This window comes from Gopherus flavomarginatus, chromosome 4 (assembly GCF_025201925.1).
Source record: "Gopherus flavomarginatus isolate rGopFla2 chromosome 4, rGopFla2.mat.asm, whole genome shotgun sequence".
Lineage (NCBI taxonomy): Eukaryota > Metazoa > Chordata > Testudines > Testudinidae > Gopherus > Gopherus flavomarginatus.
Window position 1 is genome coordinate 108,043,443 of NC_066620.1, and position 23,063 is coordinate 108,066,505.

Sequence of the window (23,063 nt, forward strand, 5' to 3'; positions counted from 1 at the left end):
TCACCAAATAAGACACAAGATGAGACCGGTGGAACTGATATCTAGTACATTTTCCTCTTCCTCAGCAAGACCTAGACAAGACTACAATAAAATATGCTTCATTACAGTTGTTCAACAGTACTGAAACCAGAATCTCTGCCTATTTAGATAATCCACCATGTCTATTCCTCTCATTCATCTTGACTAAATATCCTTTTTTTTTTTTTTTTACAGAGACGGTTTTAGCCATGTTCTTCTTCAGGTATTTTTTCACTAGTCGGTCAAATACAGCATCTGCTGGCTAACTCACTACAAATCAGTTCCTCTTCCTCTGTAGTCTGCAAATAGAATTTCATTATGTCTCAAGAATAACTCATATGAGTCTAGATTGTGCTCTCAGTTATACTGATGTAAATTCCGAGTAAGTCCACTGACTCATCCCCCATGCCTCACCGCTCACCCCACCCATATAATGGAAGATTTGCTGGAAAACTCCGTAAGCTGAAAGTTGTGGAGATTCCACTTTGCTGAGTTGGAACAATCCCTATGAAGGAGATTGGGATATGTATTTATCTTTGAATTTAATAAAATTCAAAGACCATCAGTGGATCAATTTATGCCTATACTAATTTAACAAATGAAAAGAATGGGAAAAAATCAGTGAAACAGCCCTTTCTCTCTCTCATTGCCCACTGTCTGTCCCCTCCTCCCCGCTGGGAATAATTGCATCTCAAGCATAATACAAAAATCTCAGTAATTTACAGGAGAACGTATGACCACACAATTTAAGCAATCAAATCCATTTGCTTAAAAGACTGTAACAGAAGCCCACTCTCTCATTTGAGCTGTTTATTCTGTGGAGGAGAATTCTGCACCCCAAAATCAGATTTATCTAAATCCATGAGACCCCAAAATAAAAGTAAACAGACAGAGATTAATAATGTCCTTATTAAAAATTATTGCATTTTGATATCAGTTCTACTTAGGGTCTCCTTTGTGGAATTTCAAGGAATTTTATGCAACTGATCCATGAAAATTAAAAGAGAAAACGAACAAAATAAAACACCTAACTTCACTTTTAGTCTGATTAACTATTATAACTGAATGTTGGAAAAAGCAATAATAGGCCAACTTTAAGTAACAGCCATAACTTCTTGTTGTTATAACACTGAGCTACAAATTGCTTAGCTCTTGATAGCCTCCCTTTTCTCTACAAGTTTTGTTACTGCATTTAGGATCCCTGCTACCACAAAGCTCGCTCAGGCTGTGCATACAACAAAACACGTGTGAACTGTAAACAATCCCTTGTATGTATCTATGCTATCAGCTATGCTAATTTATGTGCACAGGTTTGTGTATTGCTAGTCTATCAGAAAATCATGCAGAAGGGACCCAGTCATGTTTCCTTTGAATTCAGTGAGATTTACTATTGATTTGTGCAGAAATCTGGATTTATGAGTAAGATACTGGCCTGGGACTTGTGAGATCAAGGTTTTACGCTTGGCTTTGCCACACACTTCCTGCGTGACACTAGCAAGTTATTAGGGAAATGATCCAAAGCCCACTGAAGTCAGTGGAAGTTGTGCCTTGTAATTCACTGGGTTTTGGATCAGGCCCATAGCATTAGATTGAGTAATTTCTCCTCCCCCTGTGTAAGAGGCAGCACACAAAAAGACCAGGAATTATATGTCTCAGAAAGGTACACTTTCCTTCCTGCCCGTGAAGGTCAGCTATCTTCTACTGGCTGGTTATTAATCTTCATGCTTCATGCCACCTCAGCTGCACTGGATGGTACGTGGATGGTGGAGTCAAGGCTTGGTCCATTCCCTGCCACTCTCCATACATACTTTAGCCAACTGTGTGTGGTGGAAGTGAGCAAGCATGCCGTGACTGTAACCATGGTATGGGGGAGGTCGCGCAGAGGAGTGGGGAGGTTTGCTCCCCACTTATGTCCCTGCCTGACTGCAAAATGCTAGGACAGGATCTGGCCCCCAACTGTTTCTTTGCCTCAGTGTTCCATCCACAAAATTGGGATAATTATATTTCCCTATTGTGAGGATAAATGTATTAACTTTCTGAGAAGCAGTCAGATTCCACAGTGATGGTGGTCACCTAGAATCACATAGTTTTCAATAGGAGCAGATGCAGGTTGAAGGATTTAGCTGAATCCTAACATTTAGCATGGGTTAGTTAGTGCACATTCATGCATATACACACGCACAAAACCTATACAGATGCAAGGAACTCGGGGAGAAGAGTACAAGGCCCTCTAAATATGACCACTGATTAATGCAGGTCAGTTTGTTATCCTAACTGCCGTGATTGTGAACTCTGACTCACCCAGAGACACATTTCCATTAAAAAGATTTTAAAGATCCATTAAAACTCTCCTGTTCACATCTGAGTCTCCTCTGATTTTTCCAGCAGACTGAAGTCTCTCTCTTATATCAGACTAAATCTCAGACAGTTCCAACGGACCAACAAATGAACCCCAACAGTCAGCTCTAACAGTGATCTGACTCAGCGAGAAGAGTAATAATAAATCATAGACTATCAGGGTTGGAAGGGGATTGATTTAGAATCTAGAATACCCATTTAACATCCTATCTCCTAATTTTCCAAATGTTTTCTAGTTAGACCTTCATTAATTTTTTTAACTTGAGGCTCATAAAGTTCAAAAGCAGAAATATAGTTAAACTTCACAGTGGTCAAGGATTAATTGCTTGGATGAATTGGGACATATAAAAAGCCCCTGTAACTCAAGAAAGAAAGGGTAATTATTGATCACATTGGCTATAAACCATTCTAAAGAACTTTTATGAATGGTGTAGCTATTTTATATGTTATAAATGTCAATTTATCGCAATTAGAAATAACAGTACATCACAGTAAAAATCTGATTAATGTATATCAATATAAAATATATTTCATCAAGTGGCACAGTAACTCATATTGATGGTTCTAGCCTTCCTTTACTAACCTGACTGGATATTTAGGATATTTATAGTGGATTTAATTTATTAATAATAAGGTATTACTTGTGCCAACTATGCTATACAGATTAATAGTTTTCAAATGGGTAGTACTATTTAATGGTCTCTCCCTGAGCAATGAGAAATGTGCACTGTATGTTGAATGATGGAGGCAAGTAATTCAAGCAATATCATTCCACTGGCATCAACATGGGAGATTTGAGAACATTTTTTGTTATGTATTACCAGAATTTTCAATCTGCAATGCATAACAAAGAACTATTTGTTTTAAAAGACCAAGCTGAGTTTATGCAGAGCGAAAAAAACCTTCAGTGTTTAATGGATGGAACAGAGAATGGAAATAACTGATAGAATGCAAAGAAATTTTGTTCTGTTTGGAATGCCTTACCACTGGTCCTGCCATCTGTCATGCATGTCTTCATGAAATAAACAATTTTCAGAAAGGTTTGTCCTGAAAATGCAAATTATTATTATTTCTTATTTATTTCCAGTAATGCAAATGGATCTGTTTTTAAGCCATTTTTGCATGAAGGTATTTATACATTGCCTACTTCAGAAAATTAGTTAAGATGCTGAAATTAAGCATTTCTATTCAGGAAGGGTGCTTAAGCACATGCTTAGCATTAAGTATGGGAGAAGAGGGGATGGAGAAACTACGACCCCAGTTCAGAAAGTACTGGAATACATGCCTAACTTGAAGCACATGGGCCCTGATTCAGGAAGTCATTTAAATACATGTTCAAGTGTTTTCCTGAGTCAGGGCCCTTTAGTTTGCTGGTTTTGCTCAATGCCTCCACTCATTCCATCCATCCTGGTTCTCTTTTTGCCCCTTCACTTTCTGTTTCTCTCTCCTTCATTTCCCCCTTCACTTGTCCCACCTTCCCTTGCCTGCTCTGTATTCCAGCCTTCTTTATTTTCTTGCTGGTCCCTCGCTCTCTATGAGCCTGATCCACAGTTCATTGAAGGCAAAAGAAAAAAGCCCATTGACTTTAGTGTCCTTTGGATTAACCCTATACATGCTCCTTAGGTGCCCAGTCTTACCCCTGCTGTGGAAGCAGCATCCAATTGCTACACCATCCCGTTTCCTTGAAAATGCAGATCCTGGAGCAGAAAAGTTTCTAGAATTGCTGCATAAAGTGAAACAATGTTATTGGGGTAATATGAATAGAGATTCCAAATCATATGCAAGTTAGGGTCACCACCTGGCTGAGCTGACTGTCACTACTTTTCTGAACTATTCCAGCAGCACTACACTTGAGTTGAACTCTCTAAAACCTTTTGTTTTCTCAGCACTTAGATTTTTGGTGCTGGAACAATCTGTATAGTGGGTGCAGGGGGTGCTGAGAGCCATTGAACCAAACTGGAAACCCTGTATATAATGGAAACTACTTCAGGCCAGGGAGTACAGCAGCACCCTGAGTTCCAGCACCTATACCTTCAAGTATGTGTATGCTGCAATAAGATATCTGTGGCATAGTTGTGGGTGGCCCACGTCAGTTGACTCAGGCTTATCGGGCTCAGGCTGTGGGGCTAAATAATGCAGTGTAGACACTCAGGCAGGAGTCTGGGCTCTGAAACCCCATGAAGTGGATGAGTCTCAGAGCCCTGTCTCCAGCTAGAGCCCGAACTTGTACACTGTGATTTTGGGTAAGTGTGCACTGCAATACAACCCCAGGGTTAGTGGATTTTAAGTCAGCCGACCCGTGTTAGGGAATCCAGGGGCTGAGCATATGCACATTCAGAATTTTCTAACCTGGGCTTGAATCTGGGGCTCTGGTGTCTACACTGTAGCATGCAGACCTGAGTCAAACCAACCATATCCCAGACTCCCTAGTGACCACCCCAAATGTGGCCACACTAGCCCTTTAACTGTGGTGCACTGTGGGAAAGCTTTACTGCCCACCCTGCACCTGACAGGAAGTTTGAACAGCCTGCCAAGCAACATGGAGGAGATGCCTTTTCAAGAAGTTCTCTTGCTTGCACTTTGACTCCTGTGTCAGGAAACATGCAGAGCTTCCATGAGGCACTGGTGGACATTTTGGCAGTGTTTTCTGACCCACCAAAGGTGCATGACAGAGCTTTGTATGGAGCAGGAGGAGAAGGAAGAGTAACCTGGCATGGCAGACTTGCACTAGCTGATGCTGCTCGTTACACTCAGCATAGCCACTGATGCCCCCTATATACTGGTGCCTCTGGTGCTTGGCCACAAGCACAGACTGGTGGGATCACATTGACATATGGACCTGGTATCACCAGCAGTGGGTTCATATCTTTCGCATGAAGAAGCTACATTTCTGGAGCTCTGTGAACAGCTTTCCCCAACCTTCAACATAAAGGCAATAGAGCACCTTTGATAATTCAGAAGCAAGTTGCTGTCTGGAAGCTGGCTACCCTACTGCTACTGATCCGTGGTCAACCAGTTTGGTGTTGGAAAGACAACAGTGGGTACAGTGGTGGCAGAGGTTTGGTGGCAGTTTGTTGGACATCAGGGGTTTGGTTTACTCCAAGGTGGCGGGCATACAAAGATATTCCTGGGGTAATTGCTATCTTTGAGAAAATGGGGTTTCCACACTGTGCCAGGGCCATTGGTGGGACTTGTGTGTCCATAGTTTTCCCTCCTCAAGAAGCATGACTACATAAACTGCCAAGGGGACTACTCCATTGTTATGCAGGCCCCTGTGGACCACAGAGATCAATTTATGAATGTCAGTGTGGATTGCATTGGAAAGTTCATGATGCCAGGGTTTTCAATGGGGCTAATTGATTTGGGGAGGGTTCAGTGCTTGGGGAGAGAAGGGGGGTTGACTGCCATGCAATGTAGTTATGAATGACATGACAACTTATGAAATGGGGGAGGAGTTGATTCAGAGTATGGATTCATACAAGGAAGTAATTGAAGAGGGGATTGCTGTACCTAATTGTAGAGAGGAATAGTGTTTGCTTACTAATTCCTAATTGTTCCTGATCACGTGTTTAGCTTTATTATTTCAAATACTGATTGTACGATGAGACGCAGTGGTAGCAATAAACTTTCTTGATGACATAAAAAGCTTTATTTGTAAACATGTGTTAATACAATAAAACAGTCACCCATTGCCAGGCAGGCCAGCTGCCCTTACAACACCCAAACACCCAGTTACAAAAGAACATTTCCAAAACAAATTGAAAAAGTGCTTGAAAAAGTGCAAACGTGACAGAAAACCCCTCCTGCTGCCTGACCCCTGGCATGCTGTTCTCCTTTCCCTGTTTTCCACGCACCTGGCACCAGGGAAGGGGTGGAAGTAGCCACAAGAAAGGGGGTCGAGGGATGGCTGCATGGGGTTTAGTTGCCCTTTCCAGCTGCTCTTGCAGCCTGATCGCATAGATCACCCAGACAGGGAGTTTTCCAAGCTGTTTACCCTCTCCACTGTGCTCCCTCCTCCTCCATTAGCTGCTGTTCCTGTTCCAGGAACTGTGCAGCAAGTGCCTGCTCCAGCCTGGAAACCCTGTCCTCAAGCTGTGCAGTGAGCCTCAGCCTTTTCTCTTGTCTCTTGACCTGTGTTTTCTGTAGTCATAAATCCCTCTGTTTTCAGTATTGGACCTGCCTATTGGCACCATCAAGAACTTCAAGAATAAGTTCATCTCAGAAATGCTTCCTCTTGGAACAGTCCATGAAGATATTTTGGGCCAGCCTAGGGGTACGTCTACACTATGAAATTAAGTCAATTTAATAGAAGTCGATTTTTTAGAAATCGATCTGATACAGTCGATTGTGTGTGTCCCTACTAAGTGCATTAAGTCGGCGGTGTGCGTCCATAGTACTGAGGTTAGTGTTGACTTCTGGAGCGTTGCACTGTGGTAGCTATCCCACAGTTCCTGCAGTCTCCACCACCCATTGGAATTCTGGGTTGAACTCCCAATGCCTGATGGGGCAAAAACATTGTCAGGGGTGGTTCTGGGTACATGTTGTCAGGCCCCCTCCCTCCGTGAAAGCAACGGCAAAAAATCATTTCTCGCCTTTTTTTCCTGGGTTACTCATGCAGACAATAAAGTACGGCAAGCATGGAGCCTGCTTAGCTCCCTGTCACCATATGTCTCCTGGGTGCTGCTGGCAGATGCAGTACTGCAGTGCTACACAGCAGCATCTCCTTGCATTGCTTTGCGGATGGCAGACAGTGCAATACGACTGCTAACCGTTGTCGGCATCCCGTGTGTGCTCCTGGCCGACCTTGGTTAGGTTGGTCAGCAGCGCCTGGTCAGACATGGGTGCTCCTGGCTGGCCTTGGTGAGGTCAGTCGGGGATGCCTGGACAAAAATGGGAATGACTCCAGGTCATTCTCTTTTTTAAGTTTTGTCTAATGGAGGAGATTCAGTCCTGCCTGGAATATCATGCCAGCTGGAGGCTTCTGCTTCAGGCTGCTCTCCCAGTCAGCAACACCGCACAATCGCACCTACCCCAGCCTATCCCTTGCTCCCATGGGTCATGAAGCCTGGACAGTTATAAGGAGCAGTTCAACTACAGGCTGATCAAGTGAAGAATGGTGGTAGAATGTGCCTTTGGACGTTTAAAAGCTTACTAGTGCAGTTTACTGACTTGGTTATACCTCAGCAAAACCAATATTCCCATCGTTATTATTGCTTGCTGTGTGTTGCACAATATCTGTAAGAGTAAGGGGGAGATGTTTATAGTGGGGTGGGAGGTTGAGGCAAATCACTTGGCTGCTGATTATGCGCAGCAAGACACCAGGGCGGTTAGAAGAGCACAGCAGGGTGCGCTGTGCATCACAGAAGCTTTGAAAATCAGTTTCATGACTGGCCAGGCTATGGTGTGAAAGTTCTGTTTGTTTCTCCTTGATGAACCCCTGCCCCGGGTTCATTCTACTTCTATGTAAGCCAGCTGCCCTCCCCTCCACCCTTAGATCTCCGCTTGCAGAGGCAATAAAGTCATTGTTGTTTCAAATTCACGTATTCTTTATTAATTCATCACACAAATGGAATTACTGCCAAGGTAGTCCGGGAGGGCTGGGGGAGGAGGGAAGCACAGGGGTGAGGTAGTTGTAGGGGCACCCTCTAGAATGGCATGCAGCTCATCCTAGAAGTGGCATGTCTGGGGCTCTGACCCGGAGCGGATGTTTGCCTCTCTGGTTCTTTGGTTTGCCTGAGGTTTTTTAGTTTCACGCGGCACTGCTGTGAGTCCCTGTTATAACCTCTGTCCTTCATGCCCTTGGAGATATTTTCAACTATTCCAGCATTTCGTCTTTTGGAATGGAGTTCGGATAGCACGGATTCGTCTCCCCGTACAGCGATCAGATGCAGTACCTCCTGTTCGGTCCATGCTGGAGCTCTTTTGTCATTCTGGGACTCCATGGTCACCTGTGCTGAAGAGCTCTGCATGGTCACCTGTGCTGATCAGCTCGCCATGCTGGCCAGACAGGAAATGAAATTCAGAAGTTTGTGGGGCTTTTCCTGTTTACTTGGCCAGTGCATCTGAGTTGAGAGTGCTGTCCAGAGAGGTCACAATGGAGCACTGTGGGATAGCTCCCGGAGGCCAATACCGTTGAATTGCATCCACACTACCCCAAATTCGACCCAGCAGGGTCAATTTCAGCACTAATCCCCTCATCAGGAGGAATAGAGAAATTGATTTTAAGAGCCCTTTAAATCCACAAAAATGGCTTCGTCGTATGGACGAGTGCAAGGTTAAATCAATCTAACGCTGCTAAATTTGACCTAAACTCGTAGTGTAGACCAGGGCTAGGACTACACTGAGGTCGAGCTGTGGAGGTACAGCAGCCAGTAGAGGTCGAGGGTCCTGCAATAGGACAAGACACAGAGGGTTATTGTTTCAAAGAGCTCAATAGAGGAGCACAGAATTAATTCTTGTGGAATTTCAAGGACATAAAATGTTTTATTTCACAACTGAACTTCAGTATATTGTGAAAGGGATGCTTCAGTCCACAGACTCTCCCTGGAGACAGCCTTGTTAATCACAGCTAAAGTGGTGGCTAGTATCAAACCTAGGACCTCTGGAGCTTAGTGCATGAGCTTCTACTGCATGAGCTAAAAGATGCATCAATCTCTCTTAGTCAAAGCTGTAGCAGACTCATCAATCTCTAGCTGGTCTAGCTGCCACTAGAGGAGAACTCCAAGCAGGCATAGGTTACACAGAGACAATAGTAAGTTAAAAATTCTAAGCTCTTTTTGTTTTACAAAAATTGATAATTATTTGGGTTGGGGGTGGGCGGTGGTCAGTGTCCTTGCTATAAAAGCTTTTTTTATCATTTCAGGCCTTTCACATTTTGGAAGACATAACTGTCCTTGTGGTGCCTGACTGCAAAGGAAGGTATTGTTCCAAACTGCTGGTGGGAAACCTGCAGTTTATTCAAAGTTTTCAAACGTGTAATGACTGAACAGCACATTTATGACTGGAATGGGTTGGTCAGCTACTGAAGTGTCCCTGGCAAATATGCCGTTCCCTGCAAAGTGATTAGCTATCTGGAGTTCCTGCTTCAGGGAAAGTTTGCAGCTATCAGCACTTGGGATTGGATCAGGTCAGAATTCATGAGCTTAACTGACCTGGTTCTGTGGATCCTGCCGACTATGCCACTGTAACGATGCTGGCTCTGGCGGGACCCAACTGAGAGTGCCAATTCAGGACAAATTGCTTAAAACAGGGCAGTTACAGCCCAAGGCTGGGGTTTTTCCACCTCTAAGGCAAACCAAACCAGCCAGAAAAAGAGGACTTTGGTCCCACCCCACTGGCTAACCACAAGTCACACAAGCAATTCCCTTAGACACTTCAGTTTGCCAGTATCACCACCAGTTCCACTCATTATGGGGACAAATGGTTATGACAATCAATACCCCAGTAAAAGAAAAAAGGACCAAGCCCCAGACCCAGGTCAATATACAAATCAGATCTTACCCACAAATCACGCTTTTGCCAATCCTTTTGAATCTAAAATCTAAAGGTTTATTCATAAAAGGAAAAAGATATAGTTGAGAGCTAGAGCTGGTTAAATGGAATCAATTACATACAATAATGGCAAAGTTCTTGGTTCAGGCTTGTAGCAGTGATAGAATAAACTGCAGGTTCAAATCAAGTCTCTGGCGTAAATCCACAGCTGGGGTGGGTCATCAGTCCTTTGTGTAGAGCTTCCGTTTGTAGCAAAGTCCCTCCAGAAGTAAGAAGCAGAACTGAAGACAAGATGGAGGGGAGGCCTCAGCTTTTTATAGTCTTTTCCAGGTGTAAGAACACCTCTTTGTTCCTACTGTGGAAAATTACAGCAAAATGGAGCCTGGAGTCACATGGGCAAGTCCATGCATACTTTGCTGAGCTACAAGGCGTATCAACCTTCTCTCAATGGGTCAATTGTATAGCTGATGGTCCTTAATGGGCCATTAAGCCAGCTAGGCAGAGCTGACACTAGCATAAGTTTGAAATACAGACAGTATAGAGCCAATATTTATACCTTCAACTACAAAAATGATACACACATAAAGAGAGCATAATCATAACCAGCCAACTATAACCTTGTCTTAGACACCTCATCTGACCCCCTTTATACAAGATTTGATGCCACTGTAGGGCCTTGGTTGCAACAATGATCTACACGGTCCCAATTCAAATCAATAATGTGACAGCGGATACACACTGCTAGCCAAGGCTTCACATAACTTTTGCATTCATTCATTGAGTGGAAATCCCTCCCATTACTGTATCAATAAACATTAATGTGGAGTCAGAAACTTACAGGGCTCAGGGGCAGTTTCTGTCCCTTCCATATCTGCTTCAGATTCAGCAACAGGATGGTCCTCGGGGGTACATCAAATAGCACCTCTGAGTATGGACCCAGAATTTGGTGCTGATCCTGTTCTGAAGTGTGCTCTGGGACTGGTTTCAGCAACAGAGCAACTTCATGGTCCTCACTCAGTGTCTTCTACTGGCTCCCATTAGTCCCCCTGCTGTATTCTAGGGTCAGCAGGGCACCATCCAGACTGACTAGGTCATCGTTCACCATGGTTGGCTCTGTGAAACTTCCCATTAAACAGGCACAATATGAGTTTGTTGCCCAATGTGCGATTCTAGTCCTTGGTCCCTGGTCCTCTGGTGCTCTCCTGAGCTGCTTACCCTGCTCTCTGCACTGGTCACTAGTCAGGTAAATTTGTAATGCTGCAAGTTTTTGGCTATTTGCTGGTATGTATGGTCATTCCTGGTACTCTTACTAAAAAGTCCACTGGCATTGTTGGCCTTGAACCAAAGATTCACCAAAATCTGGTTATGCTCCTGTGACCAAGAAGCAGCACACTTTGCAAAAGGGTTGCAGAAGGTCAGTCTCCATTGCAAACACAAAAGGCTATCTAATGGTGAGTTTGCAGCTAGGTGGTCAGAAGCTAATGGAAGGACTGATTCACTGAACTGCCGCTGTATGTGTAAGGGGCGAGGTGGCTTCCATTTTCACTTGAGTCAATTGGAGAATCTTGGGATAGAGAGGATAAAGGAAGTTGGTCTATGGGATTTTGGGATACTTTTGGCAGACTACTACGACTCAAGTCGGGGGGACGCATGTACACTGCAAAGCAACAGGGCTTGAACCTTGGGTCTTGGCATGACTTGGGCTTGGATCCTCCATCCCCACAAGCTAGAACCCTAGGTCTGAGGCTGAGTCCAAGAGATTCATGTGTAGATGGAAGGCGTGGAGGTTGGGCTCACGCCTGATTCTGAGCCCAAGCTTTCATTGAACTGTAAAGATACCCTTTTAGCCCTACAGCCTGAGTCAGTTGACCCTGGCTCTGAGATTTGTGAGTTTTATATTGCAGTGAAGACAAACACCCTTTGTGGTATTCTACAATCCACCAATATTCTTCTTCTGTTATGGTAACTTTTGTACAGCACAGAGTATCTTAGACCTTATTGACACTCAGCTACATTACTGCCTTTGCTTACCTGGATACAACCTCAATGAAATCCTGTTGGGTTGAAATCAGTGGGATTGCCCAGATGTAATTGTCAGGCAAAATTTATTCTTATAACAGTCACCTGTTTTGTTTTGTGTTCTATCTCTCCTGATAAAATTTAGTATATTATTTCCTTTTATTTGACTGCAGATGTGCCTTGAGCTAATAGTTTAAATGATTTATTTTTTTCACAGTAACTCCCACTTTTCATCTAATCAGTGCATTGAAAGGTTTTTTTTTAAGTTAGAGCCAAATTCTGTGCTGATTTACACACCAGGCGTTTCCATTAATTTAAGATGGATTGCCGGGGTCATAAGTCAATGCGGTATTTGGCCTATAGCCTCTAGTTTATTTTTGTTCTCAGACTAAAAACCACATTCTGCTCTTTTGAAGATAAAAGCACTTAGCCAAAAAAATTTAACAGACCTCTTTGCATAACCAGTCCAGAGAAAATGACACAAAATTATGTCCTTTTGATTTTTGTATGAGTATGGATATGGCTGTGCTGGAGGCTTCCACAATCATGCTCTGTTCTGAATGTGGTCTGTATTTGATAATGCTGGGGAGAATTTCAAAAATGTTGAAATGTAAGTGAAAATTGGGGGAAAATTTCTATAATTTTGTGCCTGTTTTCTTCCCTGCTTTTCACTAGTTCTAGTATTTGATCTATGCAAACATTCCAGGGTCCTGTCTATTCCAAACAATTTGCCATGGAGTCCACTCTAATTTTTTATTAATTTAAAAAATAATTATGTGACAGTTTCATTTAAATTATTTCCAGCCTGTTGCACTAGAGAGCTGCGGTCGCAAAGGATCTTGACCCAGAGTACACAGGAGCTGGAGTATGCCCCATAAATGAATGTATAACATGTTATGTGACCTGTTCTAATTATCCAAAGCAGAACAGACTTCCTAGTAATTCCTTTATTGGACATAATCATTGTACCAGTAACAAGTGTTTTTAGCACTAGAGTAGAAATAAGTACTTCAGTACCTTGTTGAATTGGGGCCTTGCTAAACTGACTGCACTATAAAGACCATATCCAGCTCCCATTGAATCAGGTCCAACTCAAGTGATGTTGAATATTTCGTTAGAGAAGTGTTGTTTCCATTACAGTGTACAACATTTTTAACATTTAAAAACTATTATTAAAATATGTAGTTTTAAAACATATTTTATCTTTATAAGCAGCAGATTGCTGCTTAATTGGCAACTGTCATGTATCAGTAGATTAGAAATGTACTTCCTGAATATGATTAATGACTCATTTCTCTTTCCTATCAGTTTATTACAGCTGAATGATGTATGGATTATAAACTACAAAATATATTCTGAACTTCTAAGTGGAGAAACAATATGTTTTTAAACTATCATGAGAAGTCCAAAATATTTTCAACTAATACAAAAGTTTGTTGTTAATATCTCACATTTATAAACCTCTGGCTTTCAGAAAAGAGATTTTTACATTGGTGTTTTAGATACTAGAATTGGCCAATTCCTAGCAAAATCAATACACAATTATAGTTTTTTTTTAAAAATGCCAGATTTATTTTAATGTGTCTGTTTCAAAAGAAGGGAATGTGAAATATATTTTGCAACTGTATCTGTTGTTACACTCTCAGAATAAAAAAATAATTTGAAGAAAGCTGAATTTTTCATCAAAAGCTTCTGCTGAAAAATGTAGCAGAATAGAAAATTTTGAAAAAGCTAAAATGTTTTCACAAAAGCTTATATTTTTTAAAAAAGGCTATTTTTGAATTGAAATATATTTTAACAAATTTCCACTGTTTTAATGCTGGTGTCTTTATTCCTCAATTATGGTGAAAGACTATCATATATTAAAGGATGATTAACATATGAAGACTTATTTGCTGCAGAGAGCTGGTGGAAATGTCTTATATTTTCAAAATGTAGATGAACTTTTATGAAAAAATTTGTTCCTTTTTTAACTAACTGATGTGTGACCATCTCTTAAAGACTTATGTCCTGATAACCAAGAATTTCAATGACTCAGGATTTATATGTTCAAGGTTTGTTGCCACATATATGAACTGGATTTGGATCAATGACTTAGAAGTGAAAAGTTCCCGTAATGAATATCTTGAATCATTGTGTCCTCCAAATTGAACTAATATCTATTTGACCCAGAATAAGAGTTTGAAATCAGAGGGACAGTCTTAGCTGCTATTTAATTATTTATTTAAATGTACTGATCGTACAAGCACCTACTGTACTTTATATAAATAAAAGGTCAAATAAGTACAAGCTGCTAAAAGGACAATAAACCATAATTAAATATGTGCCAAGTTTTTTTTCCAAGATGTCATTATAATGTTTCAGTAATATTCCAGAATGACACATACTGCAGAGTAATCTAATAACATAAGATGCAGGTAACCACAGGAAAGTTTCTAGGTGCCTTTAACAGATTATGACAACACCTGTGGAGAGTTTCCTTTGTTCTTGCTCAATCAAATGAGTAATTGAAGAAAGTACACAAAGGGAACTACTATCTGACAATGAAGCAAGAGAGGGTGTTCTCTACGTTGTCAGGACACATAGATAGCAAATACCTTCAAGGTCGGTACATGGGCACATCCAGTTGGTGTGGAAATCATAGTGAAATTGTAGTATTTGAGTTTTTTGCAGTTACAGAAATCATTTTTGAGACTTAGTACACTTGCAGTTGCAGCAGCAGCAATGTTAGAAGGCATAACTTTTATATTGGCTTTCAGAACTGAGAATTTCATTTTATTTCAAGCTACACTATTACTATAACTGCTACAAGTAAAGGACTGAATCAGTCTGTAATAGGCTTGTTCATGTTGGTAGCGATGCCTATTGGGAGTTTGTTAGAGTTTATTAGCTTTCGCAAACTAAGCAGTGTAAAAGCCTGGGCAGTGCCCTTTTCTGCTGTAGCAAGTAGCATAGGTCATTCAGTAGGTGGCACACTTCCCTCTAAGACAGTACTGAACCAATGCACCAGCATAGTATTAAAAGGCATTGTGCTGTGGGAAATATCATGAGATGTAAAACCAAGGTCTCAACCACTTGTGCTCATTAAGAGTCCCATGTCATGTTTCAGAAGAGTAATAGTGTTAGCCTCAGTAATGTGGTCAAAATTCAGCTGATTTGTTTGGGCAAATTTAATTTTTCCTCTCTAAATTCCCCTTGCCATTTCAAGTGGGTATGGTATTCTTCTTCACCTATCCTCAAATTGTCAGGTAGTATTACTGTGTGCAGTGTTCCACCCCAAAATAAGTGAAATTCTCTCTCTAGATAAAAGGCTGTCTGGGATTCTTTGAAATGAAGATATTCTAAAAGTTAAAGTTGGCTGTTTGAGAAGGCTACTAATGAGAGGATATCAGGTACTAATGAGAATGTAAGTAGTTAAGCTTTAAAAAATAAATCCATGTAATTGTTAAGGTTATATAACTCAGATGTTGTTAAATCATGCCATGCTTTTGGCAAGCTTTTACTTCATCTGTGCTAAGAAAAACTGAAAAAAAAATGATTGAATACAATATGCAAAATAAATTTGAGAACTGTTTCATTTGAAAAGAAAAGAGAGAGAGAGAGAGAGAGAGAGAGAGAGGAGAAGTGACCTGTTCCTGTTAGCATAGTGTGGATGTTGACAGGGGAAATTTTTTTAATGCCTGAAAGTAAGGATTTTTAAAAAAATTATCTGATTCTGATATTAAAATGCAAGATCAACAACAAAATGGGGATGGCACTCAAGGGATTAATTTATTTTAAATTAGAAGTGCTCTTAATGGCTTGGCAGAATACACAATGCTGCCTGCACATTCTCTTATCCAGCTTGCCAATTAGCTCTGAAAAAATATGAAGAGTAAAAGTTACATTATTCAAAATTTTTCCAAGATTTGTGGGCCTTAGAAAGTCCTGAAAGGGCCAATATCTATAATTATAGTTTTCAAAAATCTCTGCCCCTCTCTCATTTTTTTCCTAATCACTATGTCGAATGGTGATGTGTTACTATCAAGTTACAGATATTCATACATAACAAGTTAGTTCTGCCGAAGATATATTTTTAAGTAAAGGTCTAGATTTTGCAAAAGGAAATCACATTTTTTAACAGACAGCTCAGAGAAACATTTTCCTCCAGGAAATGGTTCCATTAATTCTTTACCATGCTAAGAGCACATCCCTTGGGGGTATGGATCAGCATTCACATCGCACTCCCAGTCAGTCCCTGGGCCGGGCCGGGGAAGCTAATGATCCAACCAGCAGACCAAATTTGATGATGAATCCTGGTCATGTGCCACCTGAAGCACGTTGCACATACACTAGGAAGCACATCCCTTCTACTAAGCCCTCTTCCACTATTATTTACCCACAGTGGAAAGCTAAATACCTTCACTTTCGTCCTCTTCCACACCATTTGAGGGTGAGCTTCAAAAAATTTCTGGCATAAAGATCTGCTTCATTGTGACTTAATCAGATTATGTGGAAAAGTCATGGAAAAACTTCCATATGAGGAAAAATTAGTATTATTTAGATTAGTGAGTGCATAGGTAAGAAAGGATATATTAGAGTTGCTTAAAATAATTAATGGAATAGAGAAGGAAAATTGGGAGGGTCGGTTTACCTTCTCTTAATACAAGAACGAGGTGGCATTCAATCAAAATGAAAAGCAACACATCTAAAACTGATAAAGGGAAACATTTTTTAACCTCATAAATAATTGACTAGTGGAACTCATTGCCAATAGATATAACTGTACAAAAGAGTTTACAAGCGTTCATAAAAAGATTACATGTTTATATGAATAAAAATACCTCGCCACCTGAGCAAGCAATGCTCCATAGAGAGACCCTGCTGCTACCTATGGCAGGTGGGAGACAAATATAAACAATTACTTTCCTTTCTGCCCTCTGCCCTTCCCAGGATTCTAGTGCCCTCTCCTCCCTGTTCCTGTTCTCAGAGCAGCTACTGGCCGATTGTGCTCCTCCCTTTCCCTCGCTTCCAACGGCAGCTCCCTCTTCTTAGTCCCCATCTCCAGCAGAACCCATGATGAGTGGCTGATTGCAATCCAGCTCACTGCCTGTCTAAGACTAAACTAAGCATAGTAAACTGAGTGCAGACCAGTGCCCTGAGCCTAAGATCCAGCTCAGTGCCTCTCTTCTGAAGGAGAAAAAGAAAAGGACCTTTCTGCAGCAACCCCTTCTCTCATAGAGACAAGAAATACACACTGCCACCCAGCATCGGAAAGACATCCCCAGTTGTGTGAGTAGGTGCCTTTATAGGCCTCAGGAACCGTGTATGAACAGATATGTGGGTGTGGGGGGAAGTGAGTGTGAGTGGATTGTGTGGGTTTGAGGGAACCCTGAGTGGGAAAACAGAAAAAGAAGGAGGATAAGATACACCAAAATATAGTCAAATGAAGGGGGGGGGGAAAGGAGTGAAGGAAAAGAGAAGGAGGTATAAACATAAACAATACATTAAAATAATAATATAAAGCTATTTCTATTAACATTAGTTTATTGATTTGGATTCCCATTAACAGAAGGTTTCATATCCCATTAGTTTCCTGAACCATCCAGTCCTCAAGAAAAAACACAATTCATTGAGGAGTAATAATAAAACTACTAATAATTAGCACCTCTTTCTTTTAAGGCCATCAGATAAGTTTCTACATTTGGATTAATTTAGCCACACAATAACTATGTTGAAGCAGGTAAATATCATCAGCTCCTTTCTACAAATGGAGAAATTGTACTAATACTATGGTTTCTCTAATAGTAGCTTGATGACAAAGTAGTCTGGTCTTCAAGTGCACAGGGATCAGGTAATTTTTCTCAGTGAAAGAATGTATTTCTTTAAATGTGTTAGCTATTTTTAAAAGTTATTTTACATTTCAACTCAATTGTACTAGAGTAAGAAAAATAGTATGTCATTTTCTATTGTCTGGTTGTGGGAGCAGCAGCAGTTTTCAAAGCTAATAAATGATTAAGCTCCAAGATCCGATCGTATTGGATTTTAATATAAATGGCAATGTTTAATAAATTGTGTACAATGCTGATGATTGTTATAATTAATTATATTTTCCCTGTAGCAACAGCTATGATGTGCTAGGTGCTTTCCACACATACAAGAATGAATGATCCTAGTGGCCTGTGAATTTTAAATAACAGTTGAAAATGTGACTCTTTGGAATTTTCTTACTTTTTGACTTCAACTTCTTTGTTTAAAAACCAAATGGTAAAAATATAAAGGTAATATCACAGAACCCAGAAAGGAGAGAGAATGGGTGACTCAGATGCCCCTACTGCCTCTTCATGAAAGAACGTGCTCTGGCATCTCAGGCCACGAGACTATGGAGACTATCATGGCATAGCTAAAGTGCTCTAGTTGTACTGGTATAACCCTATAATGTAGATGCAGCCTACATGACAGAAAAGGTTTTTCTGTCAGTGTAGGAGCACCACCTCTCCCAGAGATGGTAGCTAGGTCAACAGAAGCATACTTTGGTAAACCACTGTACCTGCACTGTGGTTAGGTTGGTATAGCTACTGTGCTCAAGGGTATGGATTTTTCACACCCCTGAGTGCTATAGCTATGTCAATTTAATTTTAAATGTAGACCCGTCCAGGTAGCTGCTGTACCAACCCAAGACAGTGTTTCTACCTGCTCTTCCCTAGTGTTGGCTCTGTCAAGACACAAGTAGTCAAACGTAGGCTATGCAGTTTGTCAAAAATAGCTTTGGAACCAGAACTGAAAGAGACCTTGTCAAGTTTCGTCCCCAGCTCTGAACTTTAGGGTACAGATGTGGGGACCTGCATAAACACTTCTAAGCTTAACTACCAGCTTAGATCTGGTTTCGCTGCCACCATCCAGATTCCTCCGTCTGGAACACCTACTTTCCTCCCAAAACCTTCCCCTCCCTGGGTAGCCTTGAGAGACTTTTTCACCAAGTTCCTGGTGAACACCGATCCAACCCCTTGGATCTTAACACAAGGACAATTTAACCATCCCCCCCTCCTTTCCCCCACCAATTCCTGGTGAGTCCAGATCCAATCCCCTTGGATCTTAAAATAAGGAAAAATCAATCAGGTTCTTAAAAAGAAAGCTTTTAATTAAAGAAAGGTAAAAATAATCTCTGTAAAATCAGGATGGCAAACACTTTACAGGGTAATCAGATTCATATAGCCCAGAGGAACCCCCTCTAGCCTTAAGTTCAAAGTTACAGCAAACAGAGGTAAAATCCTCTCAGCAAAAAGGAACATTTACAAGTTGAGAAAACAGAAATAAGACTAACACGCCTTGCCTGGCTGTTACTTACAAGTTTGAAATATGAGAGACTGGTTCAGAAAGGTTTGGAGAGCCTGGATTGATGTCTGGTCCCTCTTAGTCCCAAGAGCGAACAACCCCCAAAACAAAGAGCACAAACAAAAGACTTCCCCCCCACCAAGATTTGAAAGTATCTTGTCCCCTTATTGGTCCTTTGGGTCAGGTGTCAGCCAGGTTTCCTGAGCTTCTTAACCCTTTAAAGGTAAAAGGATTTTGGTGTCTCTGTCCATGAGGGATTTTATAGTATTGTACACAGGAGGGCTGTTCCCTTTTATAGTTATGACAGACCTTCATGACATTGGCTTAAAAATCCTGATACTTTAAACATGAATGCTGGGTACTTTTTATTTGCCTTCTGGTATTTGAGTCTTCAGGATTCACTTTTCTTTGCAACTATAAGGATTAGAAACTTTTTAAAATGAAAGCTGAAAGTCTCATTTAATCATGTGACTCCAGTAGCTGGGGATTTAAGAAAATCAGCAAATGTTGCAAGATTTGTGATAACATTGCAAGTTGGTAACACTGTAAAAAATGTCAGTTTTGTGTGGGCCTGAATTTTCATTACAGGTTTACAAAACCTAGTATGAATAAAAAGTTTTTAGTATGAAAATTAGAATAAATAATACTTAAAAAAATAAACATTCTGCTCAAGCACTGTGAAGCCAAACAATTAAGATGATTGCGCTAGTACCTAGAAACAAAAGTGAAACTAGCCAGCTTGATTTTACTCTGAGCAAAAAGGTAAAATCAAAAGCACAAATGGTGAAAAATAACTGATTTGTAATATCCATATTGGTTTAATTTTCAAAGATATTATTACTACACACGTAAGGAATTTTATTTAAATATATGATTTTATTTTGATTTTATTTCTCTATTTAATTACTCGTTTGGAACACTAAAGACTTGTTTTATTTTATGAAGTGATAAGAAAAATAGTGGAATGAATGTAAAAAAGTTAAATCAGAGTGCTTTGTTTCTTTCTTGCTTTACGTAGTACTACAAGAGAATATTTTCCCCTGAGTTATGTGCTTATTGGAGACAAACTATATTAAGAAAAAGGTGGGCACAGATATTCTAGAATAGAATGAATTGGCACCACCCTCTTATTTCTGCCTTTCATATCTCCCTTTACTCCCTAGAACATGAGAGCAAAAGCAGCTGATATAAAACGTTCTGAATCCTCATTGGCTGGCAGGGTCAGAACTTAAGCTAACAGCAGACCACAGAGACCATATTGGGCACAAGTGGAGCACTTGTCCTGTCTCAGCCTTTTCACTGTCTGCTGTAGTCTGCAGGCCTCTGTACTCAGAGCAGCAGCCTTGAAAGTAAATTTTGCTAGTCAGTTCACATGTATGACATCCAGTCTTCTTTAAGATGAACATTTCCTATCATCTATAACACTGAAAGCAGGGAGTCCTCCAGCTGACAATAGTTTGTATTATTTTGTATATGTATATTAAACAAGTTACTTCATTTTTTAAATTGTTTTCTAGCGACTCTTCAGATAGATATGAAAATAAAACATTTTAAAACAAGTAAACAAAATAAGCCCAGAAAATGTTTAAAGTTGAAGATTCTCTTTTGGAAATACACGCCGAGTTTAGAAATAGACGCTGAGTTTACAATCAGAGTAGTATGGAAAAAGCCAGTACTGCTTTGAGCAATTTGTTTTGTTTTTATATTTCCAAAATCCCATTTAGAGAGTAATGGAATAATTGCTGAGAATCCTATAAACCTTCCCTTTGGGAGTAGGGGGCAAAGCAGCACATGATTTAAAATACGTATTGCTTGACACAGACAAGCTACTTGGACTGGGGATGGGAACCGCAAGAAAACAGGTTCAAATGCTCAAGAAATGCAGTCAGCATCAGGAACTCTGGTATTATTTTGTTCTTCCTGACAGATAACATGATCTTGACCAGGCCAGGGAAAGGGGGTGGAGGTGGTGGAAAATAAAAAGGGCGGGGGGAGGAGGATCCCACATCCTTAAAGGAAATTCTCAAGCTGGGAAGACGCACAACTTTTGCATGGCAAGTTGAGACTGGCTCTCCTGGGAGTTCCCTTTTCAAAGGAGGGGGAGGGGGAAGCAGAGATCTCCTCTGGCTGGGGGAGGCAGCTGCTTTGCACTCGGAAGCCCTGCCTCTTCCCTCCCCCTCTCTTTCTGTCTGCACAGTGCACCTCTCTCTCTCTCTCACACACACATACACACACATACACAGAGCCCATCATTCTCTGGAACTGGATCTTCTGGTTCAACCTCCCTCCCTTTCGCGCTCCCTCCCTGGGACGCGCTGGGGGATCCGATGACATCACTGGCTGAGCTCTCCCCTCTCTCTCCTGGTAACTTCTGTTCTGGGAAGTGGTGCCAGGAATAACCCAGTCTGTCTGCAGCTCCGAGAGGCTCCCTCCTCCGGAAAAAAACTGCGGCTTCTCCGGCCTCTCTCTCGCCCTGATTTTATTCTCATTTTAAATCAAGCTCCACCATTTAAAGCGAGAGAGAGAGAGAGAGAGAGAGAGAGGAAGCCCGAGAGCAATGGTCTATCCTACTACAAGTCAATGAACCAGACGCCCCTTGGCTGTCGGAATATCTCGATCTGTCTCTATATAAAGCAATGCCGCGGGCCACCTCGCTCCAGGCACCACCTTAGCAAAGGAGCAACAAGAGCCCCCCAGCGGAACCAACAACAAGGGTACCAGGAGGGGTTTCCTCCTTCCGGCTCGGTGACTTTCCAGGTGAGCGGCAGCAGCTGCTGCAAGGACCCCTCCCCCCTTTAGCCCCCCTCTCCCCGCCCCTGTCACAGGCACCAGCTGACAGCCGCTTTGAACTGGTGCGGGGCGGAGGGGAGAGACACTCGTTGAATGGTGATTTAGTTATTTATTTTGACTGTAGCAGAAAAGTCCTTGACAAGTTGAGTGTTTTGAGGCGCAGGCTTGCGAGGGTCTCTGGAGCAACTTGCAAGTGCGCTGTGGCACTGGGGGCTGTCTGGTTGCAGCAGGGGTCCATGAAGGACATGTGAAGAATGGGAGGGGGGCATTGAGGGAAACCAGTGGGGCTGTAAACCCACCCGAGCGGTAAGTCGCCTCTTGAGGCGTGCTGAGCTTGTTGCGATCATCGGCCCGTTTTCCCTCGGATGCTGGGAACCGTTCCCCTCTTCTTGCACTGGGGGTGTCTTTGTTAATAGCCCGCTGTTAGGAAATGTGGGGAATACCCAGCATGTAAATATATGCAGATTAGGAGCAGGCTGCCTTTCGTAATCTCCTCCTGTGGCGAAGAATGGGCATGGTTACTAAGGAGAGACACGCAGGAGGGGACACGGCTGCTCGGCTCTCACGCTGGGCTCCCGATGGCAAGGTGGGGGGTGGGAGTGGGACGCAGACGCTCGGTGGAAGGGCAGAGGGTTGCATGGAAGAGCAGGGTTGCTGCTGGAATGATCCCAGGGGCTGGATGGGGAGAGAAGCGGAGGGGAGGAGACGGGTGGCTTGACGGACGCTTCAGCTGGCTGTCGCGGCTGACTTGTCCTTGTGCGTATATGCGGGGAGGGGGGGGACTGGACGCGCGTGTGCGCCCCGGGCTGAAGGTGGCGGGGGCTGGATGCGTGTGCGGGGCTGTGCTGCGCTCTGCGCCTTGATGCCTGTTCCCTGAAGTGGGTGGAACGTTGGCCCGTTCCGGGAATGTTCCATGACGTGTAAAAGCCACAGGAAGGGGGTTAACAAGGGGCTCTGCCTGCTGCTGCCATCAAAGCAGATGTGTTCGCTCTCCTTTTGCACATTCTAAACAGACCATTGTTCCCTTGGGGGAGGGAGACTGGAAGTCAAGCTTGCAAGGGGAGGGGGAGCGG

General features: G+C 42.1%; 1 protein-coding gene across 1 annotated transcript in view; it reads left to right on the forward strand.

The window, feature by feature from the left end:
• Positions 1-22,013: 22,013 nt before the first annotated feature.
• Positions 22,014-23,063, forward strand: part of HIVEP2 (HIVEP zinc finger 2) — a 173,533-nt gene continuing 172,483 nt past the window's right edge. Inside the window, exon 1 of the mRNA XM_050949378.1 lies at positions 22,014-22,296. The gene's annotated coding sequence lies outside the window, so the exon portion shown is untranslated. The remainder of the gene's footprint in view (positions 22,297-23,063) is intronic.